Raw genomic sequence first — 12,953 nt, 5'->3', positions numbered from 1 at the left:
CGACCTGGGATTCATACTCCCAGTATTTTAATTTAAATTTTTGTGACAACCTTTCTAAATTGATAAGCAGATTTCTGGTTGGTTAAGAACTATACTTGCAACGCACAACTTATATCAATTCTTAATTAGCCAATTTCTGCCACGTCAATTTTTGGCGCCGTTGCCAGAGAATTGCAATAGAGTGCTAGAGTTATTAATTGGATTTTATTTATTTGCATTTCATTTATCTTGTTACAATGAGCTGCTTGTTTCTTTCGTTAGATGACGCGTTCACTTCCTGATCCAAACTTGCTAGTATTCGATTCTGAGATTGAAAGAACTATTTCACGAATAAGGAAAGCTCGGCATCGGTTAGTCCTCTCTGAGGGCAGATCTGAAACATCACTTGAGAAAGAAACCAGCCCCCGTTCTACTGATTTGGTTGATTTACGTGCAGGTAACATGGCAGCAGCTAGGAGAGTTACTATCCAGGAGGCTGGGGCCCCTGATTTTACAATGCAACTATTTCAAGCGCATCACCCAGAGGTGGCTACAGACTTTGAAACAAAGACCGTACTGCTCAATTTGATGCCCAAGTTTCATGGCTTGCCTGCTCAAGAGCCTATCAAGCACCTGAGAGATTTTCAAGTGGCCTGTTCTACTGTCAGGCATGATGGTACAGATGAAACTTCAATTTTGTTTAAAGCTTTTCCGTTTTCTCTTGAGGGAAAGGCAAGAGAGTGGTACTACACTCAACCAGCAGCAACTGTATCCAACTGGGATACACTGAGAAGAGAATTCTTGGAAAAATTCTTTCCAGCTGAAGTTACTGATAAACTGAGGAAAGACATTTCCATGATTGTTCAGGATGAATCTGAGACTCTCTATGAATACTGGGAGCGCTTCAATAATCTTCTAGAAGCATGCCCCCACCATATGATTGACAAGATAGTATTGCTCGGTTACGTCACACAAGGCATGAGGCCCCAAGATAAGACCACATTGGAAAGTGCTAGCAATGGGTCTATGAAAAAGTACAAGACCACTGATGAGGCATGGCAATTGATCAGCGACTTAGCTGAATCTACTCGGAATCACAGGTAGAAACAAGGCCGTTCAAAAGCCATTGCAGAAGTATCCTCTAGCAGAGAGACTGCTGCTCTAACTCAGAGTATCTGTGAAATGACCAACTTGTTGAAGCAGATGTAATTGAATCAACAGCAAGTTCAGCAAGCTCAACCTTCTCCACCACAGAAAAACCAACAGTTAGTCCCACAGAGAGTTTGCGGAATCTGTGCTGATTATAGCCACTATACTGATGAGTGTCCGTAGCTTCAGCAGAAAGACAACACCATAGCAGCCACTCATAACTTCTATGACCGCCCCAACCAAGGGTACAATCAAGGTGGCAACTACAACCATGGATGGCAGGACAATCCTAACCAGAATTGGAGGGACAACAACAACAGAGGAGGCAGAGACAATCAGGGAAATCAGAGGTGGAATAATAACAATAACAGGCAGCAGAACCAGAACCAGCCTTATAGAGCGCCTCACCTGAGATAGTCCCAAGGACCACAGAATACCCAACAGCAGACCTCTCAAATTCTTTATCCTTCCTTATCTTCTAATGATGATTTACTACAATCCATTGATCGGAGACAACAGACCATGGAAAATAACATTAATGCCACTCTAAATGGTTTGAACGCTACTTTGCAAGCTCTTGTCTCACAGATTGGATCAATGAATAACTCCAATAACCAGCCTTTGAGCTCCAGTAGAATCCCCTCTCAAACATTACCCAATCCCAAGGGTGGCATTAATGCCATCACCCTAAGGTCCGGAACCACATTGCAGGAGAGGAATCAGGAGGAGCCAAGCCTACCAGAACACGCCTCAGCTGAAGAGGTAGTGGAACTAGAAGATGCTGAAGAGGAAGAGGACATACATGACATAGCTGAAAAAGAAGAAGTTCAACCACAGGAGGAAGCACCACAGGGCGCAGATACTGCAGAAGACACCACTCCTATCCCATTTCCATAACTTGCAAGGAAGCCCAGGAAGCAGCTGGAACCTGATCCCAAAATGGTAGAGATATTCAAAAAGGTTGAGGTAACTATTCCTCTTCTTGATGTTATTCAACAGGTACCTAAATATGCAAAGTTTCTAAAAGATTTATGTATACATAAAGACAAAATTAATGAATTAGAAACTATTCCTTTAGGTAGTTCCATATCTGCTTTAATGGGAGGTTTACCTGAAAAGTGTAGTGACCTAGGTCCTTGTATAGTTAATTGTACTATTGGTGGTGTGATAATTTCTGACTGCATGTGTGATTTAGGAGCATGTGTGAGTATAATGCCTTTGTCTATATATGATATTTTGAGGCTCCCTCCCTTAAAAAGGTCGGCAGCTCGTTTTATGTTAGCAGATAAAAGCAATATTATAGTGGTTAGAGTTGCTGAAGATGTATTAGTGGGCATTAAGGGACTCACATTCTCCACTGATTTTTATATTCTGGAGATGCCCCAAAATGACTCAGAGAAGCCATCATCAATCCTACTTGGAAGACCATTCCTGAAGACATCTAAGTTCAAATTGGATGCTTTTTCAGGAACATACTCTTTTGAAATAGATGGCCGATTAGTAAGTTTCAATCTGAATGGAGTTATGAAGCACCCTTCAGAAGATCATTCTATCTTCCAGTGTGACATTATAGATGAAACCGTGGCTGAAGTTCACCAGGAGGAGTTAGAAGAGAAGCACACAGGACAAGGTCCAAGTGTGGGGACATTCTCAGAGGACAATGACAGTGCTTACCCATTGTTGCCAACTCCAAACAACCCAGAGCCTGACCATGACCAGAAGTTAGAATTAAAACCCCTTTCTCCATACCTCAAATATGCTTACCTTGAGGACAAGCAAAAGTGTCCAGTTATCATTGCAAGGGAACTCACTTCTCAACAAGAAGAGCAGCTACTAAGTGTGCTGAGGAGGCACAAGAAAGCAATTGGGTGGAGTTTGGCAGATATAGTAGGCATCAACCCTCAAGTATGTGAGCACAGAATATTTTTAGAAGAATGAGCAAGGCCCGTTCGTCAACCCCAGAGAAGACTGAACCCCACTATCTTAGAGGTTGTCAAAAAGGAAGTGACCAGACTACTGGAGGAAGATATCATCTATCTCATCTCAGACAGTGAATGGATAAGCCCAGTACAAGTAGTGCCAAAGAAGTCTGGAGTCACTACAGTGAAAAATGAGCATGGAGAGCTCATAGCAACCAGAGTACAGAATGCTTAGCGGGTCTGCATCGATTACAGACGCCTCAACCAAGCAACCCGTAAGGATCACTATCCTCTTCCATTCATTGATCAAATGCTGGATTGCCTGTCAGGTAAATTACATTATTATTTTCTAGATGGTTACACAGGTTATTTCCAGATTCATATAGCTCTTGAGGATCAGGAAAAGACTACTTTTACATGTCCTTTTGGGACTTATGCTTACAAGAGAATGCTGTTGGCTTGTGCAATGCACCAGCTACCTTCCAAAGGTGCATGATGAGTCTTTTCTCTGATCTTATTGAGGACTGTATGGAAGTTTTTATGGATGATTTTAGTGTTTATGGCGATTCCTTTAGCCTTTGCTTAGATAGATTATCTAGAGTATTAGATAGATGTGTCAGTACAAACCTTGTATTAAATTTTGAAAAATGTCACTTTATGGTTAAACAAGGGATTGTACTAGGACATGTTGTGTCTAATACTGGCATATCTGTAGATCCAGCAAAGGTGGATGTTATTTCTAGTTCACCTTACCCCTCTTCTGTGAGGGAAGTCCGCTCGTTCCTTGGCCATGCAGGGTTTTACAAGAGATTCATTAAGGACTTCAGTAAGGTAGCACTTCCCTTATCCAGACTACTGCAGAAGGATATTGGGTTCACGTTCAGTGAAGATTGCAAACAAGTGTTTGATAAGCTGAAGACCGCCCTGACTCAAGCTCCAATTGTGAGAGGACCGGACTGGAGCCAGCCATTCAAAATAATGTGCGATGCTTCCAACCATGCAGTAGGAGCAGCATTGGCTCAGCGTGAAGGTAAGGATCCTTTTGTTATTGCTTATGCGTCTAAAACTCTAGATGCAGCATAGTCCAATTACACTACTACTGAGAAAGAGCTTCTTGCTATTATTTTTGCTCTGGATAAATTCCGAGCCTATTTACTTGGTACGAAGGTAGTAGTGTACTCAGACCACACAGCTCTAAAGTATCTATTAGCTAAAAAGGAGTCCAAACCAAGGCTTATACGTTGGATACTACTATTACAAGAATTTGATTTAGAAATTAAGGATAGGAGTGGTAACCAGAATTTAGTGGCAGACCACTTGAGTCGCCTTGAGTACATTTCAGATGACCCCACTCCTATAGCTGATAATTTCCCATTTGATAACCTGCAAGCAGTATCTGAGGTAGTCCCTTAGTATGCACCTGTAGCTAATTATCTAGTTAGCCGCACCTTTCCTCCAAACTTTTCTAAGCATCAAAGAGACAAGCTGAAAAGCGAGTCTAAATATTATATATAGGATGACCCATATTTATGGAGATGTGGCACTGACCAGGTAATTAGACGGTGTGTTCCTCAATCAGAATTTCAGTCCATCTTAGAAGCCTGTCACTCATCTGAGAATGGAGGACATTTTGGCCCTCAAAGAACAGCTAGAAAAATCTTAGACTGTGAATTCTGGTGGCCTACACTTTTTAGAGATGCTGCTGAATTTTGTAGATCTTGTTTTCCATGCCAAAAATTTGGTAATATATCCAAGAGGGATGAAATGCCTCAAAAAATTATGCTTTTCTGTGGAATTTTTGATGTTTGGTGCATTGACTTCATAGGTCCATTCCTAATTCTAATGGTTATTTTTATATATTGTTAACTGTGGATTATGTTTCCAAATGGGTGGAAGCAATTTCTACCCGCACTGATGATGCTAACACTGTTGTTTTCTTTGTGAGAAACCACATTATTTGTCGCTTTGGATCACCACGAGCAATCGTGAGCGATCAAGGCACCCATTTTTGTAACAGGAGACTAATAGGATTAATGAAGAAGCATGGAATAATTCATAAGGTTGCAACAGCATACCATCCTCAGACTAATGGGCAAGCCGAGGTATCAAACAGAGAGATAAAGCGTATCTTGCAGAAGATAGTCAAACCTCATAGAAGAGATTGGAGCACCAGGCTACAAAATGCACTTTGGGCGTACAGAACCGTATACAAGACACCCATTGGGATGAGTCCTTTCCGCTTAGTCTATCGAAAGGCTTGTCATCTCCCTATTGAAGTCGAGCACAAAGCCTTTTGGGCAGTAAAGGAGTGCAACATGAGAATTGAGGAAGCCAGAGCTGAAAGGAAATCGCAACTGCAAGAATTGGAAAGCCTTCGCCTAGAAGCTTATGAGAATTCAAGACTATACAAGGAGAAGATGAAGGCTGTACATGATCAGCACATTAAGAGAAAAGAGTTTCAACCTGGAGACTTAGTCCTCCTTTACAAATCTCGACAGAGGCTCATGCCAGGCAAGTTGAGATCAAGATGGGAAGGTCCATACAGAGTAGAGAAGGCCGAACCGTACGGAGTTTATCACCTAAGCCATCCTTCCAGCTCTGAACTTATCAAAGTTAATGGACATCGTTTAAAGCTGTACCATGGAGAACAGATGCAGAAAAACAAGGAGCTCGAGGTCTTCCTCTTGGAAGATCCTCACATAGCCAAAGATTGAGCTAATGGAGTGTCCAACTTACGGACGTTAAAGCAAAGTTCTAGGTGGGAGACAACCCACCATGGTATGATCGTTCTTTTCTTTATTTTTAGTTTTTCTATTTAATAACTCTTCTCTTTATTAGTACATTTCGTGCATTTGCATTTACATACTTTTATTTTTAATTTTAATTGAAAAAAAAGGTTACACGACGCGACCGCATCATTGACGCGTCCGCGTCGCAAGGAGATGGGAGAAAATAAAAACAAATAGAGAGTCACGCAGGAGCGTGGCTGGAGGCGTGCCAATGGCACAAATTGCCCCACGCGACCGCGTCGCTGACGCGTCTGCATCACATGGGAACATTGGCCTCCCACGCGACCGCGTGACCCACGCGGTCGCGTGCCCTAGAATTCGACATCAAAAGGGTGCACGACCGAAAGTTATGCTAGAGTGGTGCTGAATGCACAATCCTTCCCACGCAGCCGCGTGACCGACGCGACCGCGTCATATCCTTCTAATGGCCACTCACGCGATCGCATGCCCCACGCGATCGTGTCACCCAATATTTGGCAATTAATGATTTTGAACAGAGAGTTGTGCGAGTGCGAGGCTGCCCTCGCGCCAGTGGCATAAAACGGGTCACGCGACCGCGTGACCGACGCGACCGCGTCAATCAGTATCAGCGCAAGTCGCGCGGCACGTCGATTGCGCCGCACAGCTTCCTTGATTTGCCACTTATCTTATCTTTTTCTCCTCAAATCCTATTTTCTCTTTTCCCTCCTGATTTCTTCCTCCTCCCTTCTTCCTTCTTCCTTCTTCCTTCTTTCTTACTTTTTACACCCTCACTCTCCCTCTCTCCCCCATTAACAAGGTTTTCTTTTTCTTCTTCTCTCCTTACTTTTCTATTTTTCTTCTTATTTTTATATGTTATCTTCTTTTCTTTTCTTTCTCCTTTCATTATTCATATTTTCTTCCTTTTTACTTGGTGTTAGAAATTTATTTGAGTCATTATCTCTCATTATATGCTTGTGGATTGTTCTAAATTTGTTTGGCAATTATGTATTACTTTTTAAAGGGTTGCTTGCATGTTCAATTTAATACTTTCCATACATTATTTCACCATGCATGCTATGTGTTTGTGAAAAAGCCCATATGGCATTTTGCACTTTTCTACGTTATTCTACTCTACTATTAAATGCCCATTTTTCACAAAACCCTTTTATATTTTATTTGTTATAAATAATTGTGAATACAAATGTGATGGTTTATTACGAGTGATGCTTGATCTATGCTACTCATGCCTTTGCCAGCATGCCAATAAACACCTTGCATTCACTTGTCATCATATGCACTAACTACTTTCCATTGATGACTTTTCACTTGTAGTCATGACCATGTGATAACATCATTTAACTTTTATTGTGCATTCATAACCACCCTTTTCCGTTCTCTTCCTTGCTCTATCTCTTTGAATTTAATTTACTTTCTCTTCCCTTTTTCAGAATGGCCACCAAGAAAGGAAAAGAGAAAGCTACTCCCAAATCCACAGCAAGAAGAGGAACAAAAAGAGCATTAGTGGCAGAACCCTCTTCAACTGCGGTTAAACCCTCAACAAAGAGACTTAAGAGGATTATAAAGGTTGATGATAAAGAAAAAGCCTTCCCAGCAAAGGACACTGCACGATTTCCCAATCGCTACTGTGAGAAGATGTTCCCCATCCTGGCAGAAAGGAGCTACAACAACGAATACCTTCTTCTCCTCCCAAACCATATTGCTACCTTTGTTGAGCCGCAAATTGCACAAAGACAATGGGGTTTCCTACAGAGACAGACGAGGCAGGTCAATCTTTCTTGGGTAGTTGAGTTCTACTCCAACTTCCACCTACCAACCCTGCAGTCTGTCTTTGTCCGTCAGAAGCAAGTCCCCATTACAGAAGAGGCCATTCAAAAAGCTCTAGGTCTTCCCCCTATTCCAGAAGGTTTGGACGCCTTTCAAGAAGCCGCACTCAAGCGCCAGATGTACCAATTTGACTGGGACACCGTTCTCAGAGTTATCGCACTACTTGGCAGCCGATGGATCTACGGATACCATCGTACCCGCCCTAAGGGAATTTCGGCTTCAGCACTTACCTTGGAGGCTCGTGTATGGGCACAGATCATGTCCTATTACGTCTTTCCGAGCACTCACGAGTCCTCCTTCACTGCGGACATGGTCGTCCTACTATGGTGCATCCTTACAGACCAGCCTCTAAACCTACCAAGAGACATCCGGAATGCCATGGGACACATACAAATCGTGGGCAACTTACCTTTTCCTGCTTTGATCTCAGATCTCGTCTCAGCAGCCGGAGTCTCCTTTAGAGCTGGGGACACCAAAGCCATACTTCCACGGGATGATCAATATGTCCTAATGGGAAATATATCAGACTTTCAGCAGCCACTACAAGCAAGCCCACTGAACCGGCTCAGGACATTCCTCCTTCCGTACCACAAGCACCTACCACAGACCAACTGCTCCATCAGATACTCGAAAGGTTGGATCGGTAGGAACACAAAGCTAAGATGAGAGAGCGCCGTAACAAGCGCCGATTCACATACCTCAAGGAGCTGATTATGGGAAAATTCAAGGACTCAGACACCCTGGACTCCACTTCCTTTACCAGCACAGGGAGCCATGATGGTCCCGACTGTGGAGATACTGCTACCAGCCCACCCCTGTTCCTGACAGATGGCACCAAAGACTGTGCAAAGCCTTAAGTGTGGGGAGGTCGGTCAGTACCTGACTTTCGGAGGTAATTTCTCTTACCTAAACACCAATAAATTAGGATATTTAGTTTGTTTTTCTTTTATAGAATAGGATAAATTGCATAGTAATAGATTAGTTGCATGCATGTTCTACTTGATTGAAAAGACAATAAGTTTCTTCTAAGACTCTATTTTTGGAACAAAATTTCACTAATTTTAATTAAATTTTTATGTTAAATTTGCTTGAAGTTGTACTTGGAATATGATTTTTGAGCTAAAGAACACACAACCTATGAGATTTGAGCTTTTATGCATGGTTACATTATTTAACCATAATTATTTTATTCTTATGTGTTTACTTCTCTATGATTGTAATCTATATTTTGTTTCATCCTATATGTCCAATATTTATTATATTTATATGTTTGCATATGATTGAGGCCATTAATCGTTTAGCTCACTTATCCAAATTAAGCCTACCCTTTCAATTACCTTTGTTAGCCACTTTGAGCCTTTAAATCCCATTTGTTCTATATTTTACCATATTACTAGCCTTAAGCGGAAAAATAATTATATATCCCAAACTGAATCTTTAGTTAGCTTAAGATAGAATTGTGTGTGCTAATTAAGTATGGAAAATTGTGGAAACAAAAGATAATAAGGGAATGTGTCATGATAATAGAATGGGAATTTGGATACCTACTCATGTGAAACTATAAGAATAAAAACTCTATGTGCATTGATAAGCTATGTTTATTTTTATGCTTATAATAAAAAAAATAAAAAATATTCAATAAATAAATAAGGGGACAAAATTACCCCAACGTTAAGTTAAGAATTCAAAGGTCAATGCATGTATGATAACATTAAAATAAAAGTTGATACATGAGTATGGAATGTGAAAGAGAAATTCTGGGTAGCTAGGTATGAATTCTAAAGTTATAAAGAATATATACATAGGTTATGTTAAAGCTTGGGTTAATTAAAGATTCAGTTTATAAGCTTAGCCATATATGTATCCTTACCATTACCTTGGCCCCATTATAACCTTGAAAAGACCTCATGATGTCAGTGTTGGTATATTAAATGTTGTTGATTGATTAGGAGAAGAACAAAAATTAGAAAGCATGATTAGAGAAGGATAGAGTGATTGCCTTATACACTAGAGAGATTAGAGCGTACATACATCATCAGTGAGGGTTCAATGCTTAAAATTCTATATTCCCTGCTTTCATGAGCTGCCTTCTTGCATTTTTATCTGTTCTTACTGCATGAGAATTGAATTAGTGGAATTTGATTTGTAATTATTTTGAAGAGCTTATTTATTATTGATAAAGTGGACAAAAATCATATAGTTGCATTCATATATATAGGTTGCATTGCATTGCATGAGTTTTACGTGTTCCTACTCATTTATTTTATCTCCTTCAACTAAGCATGAGGACATGCTAATGTTTAAGTGTGGGGAGGTTGATAAACCACTATTTTATGGTTTATAATGTGTTTAATTGTGTGGTTTTATCATGATCTTTAACCACTTATTCATATGATTAGCATGCATTTATATTTCCTTCCTAAAATTATTACATGATTGCAAACTTGCTTTCCAGAGACTTTTAATTATGTATTTTAATTCTCCTTTGTTCCATTCGATGCCGTGATCTGTGTGTTAAGTGTTTCAGGCTTTATAGGTCATAAATGAGTTAGAGATTGGAAAGAAAGCTTGCAAAAATGGAAGGAACACAAGAAATTAAGGAGATGACCAGTGAGAAGTGACGTGGCCGCATTGCTCACGAGACCGCACTGAAGAGAGGAAATCGCAGTGACGCGGCCGCATGGCTCACACGACCGCGCGGATTGGAATAGCACAAGTGATGCAGAGGCGTGGACGACGCGCCCACGTGGCAAAGCAAAATGCCGCATGACGCGTCCGCATGAATGACGCGATCGCGTGACATGCGCGATCTGCATAATCTGCAGAATTCACTGGGGGCGATTTTGGGCCCTGTTTTGACCCAGTTTTCGGCCCGGAAAAGCATACTAGAGCCAGAGGACATATGAAAACCAAAACAACATTCATTCTACAGAGTTTTTAGTTTTTAGATCTAGTTTTACTCCTCCTCTAGGTTTTCTCTCTACACATTCATAGTTCTTAGGATTTTTATTTCAATTGCTCTTTGCATTGGGATATTGAGAAGAGTTATTACCTCATCAAGACTTCGTCATTCTAGTTTGTTTTCTTTACTTGGCTTTACTCTTCCATGTCCTTTAATTTACTCAATTTTACTATTGGATTATTTTTTAGAATTTATTAATACAAGAGTTACTTTTATTTTTAATTAATTCCTTTGAGTTTTATTTATCATGTCTTTCTTTAATTCCCTTTCCTATGTTATGAGTTCTACATTCACAATGAGCGAGTAGTTCCCTAACTAGATTGGGAGTTGATTGAAAGGAACCTTTGAGTTGGAATGTTCAAAGGAGAAATTGTAATTGGGTTCATTGTTGGATGGCTCTCTAGTCACTAACGCCAACCCTTCCAAGTAAGCGGATTGGGACTTGTGAGTAGAAACATCATTCCAACTTGTTTGACTTTCCCTTATTTAGTAAGGGATAACTAAACTGAACGACCTTCAATTATCAATTAATCTTGAGAGTACTGCAATAAGAATAGGGCTTCCAACTAATCTACTCCCAGTCAAGGCTTTTATTTAAATTACTTAATTTCCCCAATTTAATTTCCTGTTTCTTCAACTCAAACTCTTTCTAAAAATATCTGATTAATAAAATATCACACCTTTCTGCAACTCGTTAGGAGACGACCTGGGATTCATACTCCCAGTATTTTAATTTTAATTTTTGTGACAACCTTTCTAAATTGATAAGCGGATTTCTGGTTGGTTAAGAACTATACTTGCAACGCACAACTTATATCAATTCTTAATTAGCCAATTTCTGCCACGTCAGTCTTTCCACTCCTTAGCTGTATAGCTTTGCACTCCTCTTTTGGATTAGGAATGGTGTCGCTTGGTAATGAGCTTTATGGGATCTCAATAGCAATCTGCTTGGAAAGCTGTCCAATCTGCCTTTTCATATTTTTCATGGAAGCTTCCTGGTTCTTTGTTGTCATCTCTTGGTGCTTCATTATTTTCTCCATTAAGAGTTCCAAATTGGTGATCCTCTGAGAGTCTTGTGAGATTAGTTGGTTGTGAGATGTTGAGGGTTGATGGTATGTATTTTGATTGGTGGTTTGGTTATTGGATGGATGATGGTTAGAGTTGGGGTAAGTGTTTTGTGGTTTTATGTATGTATTTTGGTTATTATTCTGCTAGTTGTTTTGTTTGTATTTTTTCAACTATTTTGGGTTGAATTCTTTTGCCATGGCTGTTGAATCTGAGTGTGATTGTCTCCCCACCTAAGGTTTGGATGGTTCTTCCAGGAGGGGTTGTAAGTGTCACCATAAACCTCATTGTGTCCAAAGCCTTGATTGTGCATGTAATTCACTTGTTCTTGCTGTTGATCTTCACAAGCTTCTTCACCTTGCCCCCATGTGGTTGATGGTTGGCTTGTATTTACTGCTGCAACTTGGAGGCTATCAACTCTTTTGGCCATTTGCTCAAATTGTTGCTGAATCTGCTGATGCATCATTTTGTTTTGAGCTAGGATTGAGTCCACTCCTTCCAACTCCATCACTCCTTTCCTTTGTGACAGTTGGCGTTGCATTTAGTGAGCAAATAAATATTGGTTGTTAGCCACCATCTCAATGAGATTTTGGGCCTCCTCTGCAGTTTTCATGAGTTGCAAAGAGCCTCCAGCTGAGTGATCCAGAGCTTCTTGAGATTTCAATGTCAAGCCTTCATAAAAATTCTGTAATATGTCCCATTCATTGAATATTTCAGGAGGACACTTCCTGATTAAAGCCTTGTATCTCTCTCATGCCTCATAGAGGGGTTCAGTATCCATCTGTGTGAATATTTGTACTTCATTCTTCAACCTAATAATCCTCTGAGGCGGGTAAAATTTGGCAAGGAACTTGCTCACTAAATCTTCCCAATTGTTGATGCTGTTTCTTGGGAAGGATTCCAACCATTGAGTAGCTTTGTCTCTGAGGAAAAATGGAAATAACAGCAGCTTGTAGCTGTCAGGATGCACACCATTGGTTTTGACAGTATCATAAATCCTCAGGAAAGTAGACAAGTGTTGGTTTGGATCTTCAAGTGGTCCTCCTCCATATGAGCAGTTGTTTTGAACCAAGGTGATGAGCTGTGGCTTCAGTTCAAAGTTGTTTGCATTAACATTTGGGGTAAGAATGATACTCCCACAATGTCTAGGATTTGCAAATGTATAGGAAGGCAAAACTCTTCTCTGTGGTGGATTGTTGTTGTTGTTGGCTGCTCCTGCTGGTGGATTAGAATTAGAAGGATCCCCTTCCATCTCGTGATATTCCTCCTCAGAATCTTCCTTTC

General features: G+C 40.5%; 2 non-coding genes across 2 annotated transcripts; one reads left to right on the top strand and one right to left on the bottom strand.

Annotated features, from left to right (window-relative positions):
- Positions 1-813: 813 nt before the first annotated feature.
- Positions 814-921, bottom strand: LOC148579751 (small nucleolar RNA R71). Its single transcript, XR_015896362.1, has one exon. It is a non-coding gene; the product is annotated as a small nucleolar RNA R71 (small nucleolar RNA).
- Positions 922-12,379: 11,458 nt separating this feature from the next.
- LOC148579750 (small nucleolar RNA R71) lies at positions 12,380-12,483 on the top strand. Its single transcript, XR_015899055.1, has one exon. It is a non-coding gene; the product is annotated as a small nucleolar RNA R71 (small nucleolar RNA).
- The last annotated feature ends 470 nt before the right edge of the window (positions 12,484-12,953 follow it).

This window comes from Arachis ipaensis, chromosome B10 (genome assembly GCF_059453495.1).
Source record: "Arachis ipaensis isolate K30076 ecotype BB chromosome B10, ASM5945349v1, whole genome shotgun sequence".
Classification (NCBI taxonomy): Eukaryota; Viridiplantae; Streptophyta; class Magnoliopsida; order Fabales; family Fabaceae; genus Arachis; species Arachis ipaensis.
The sequence above is the reverse complement of the archived record's forward strand: the minus strand, read 5'-3'. Positions and strand labels throughout refer to the sequence as shown.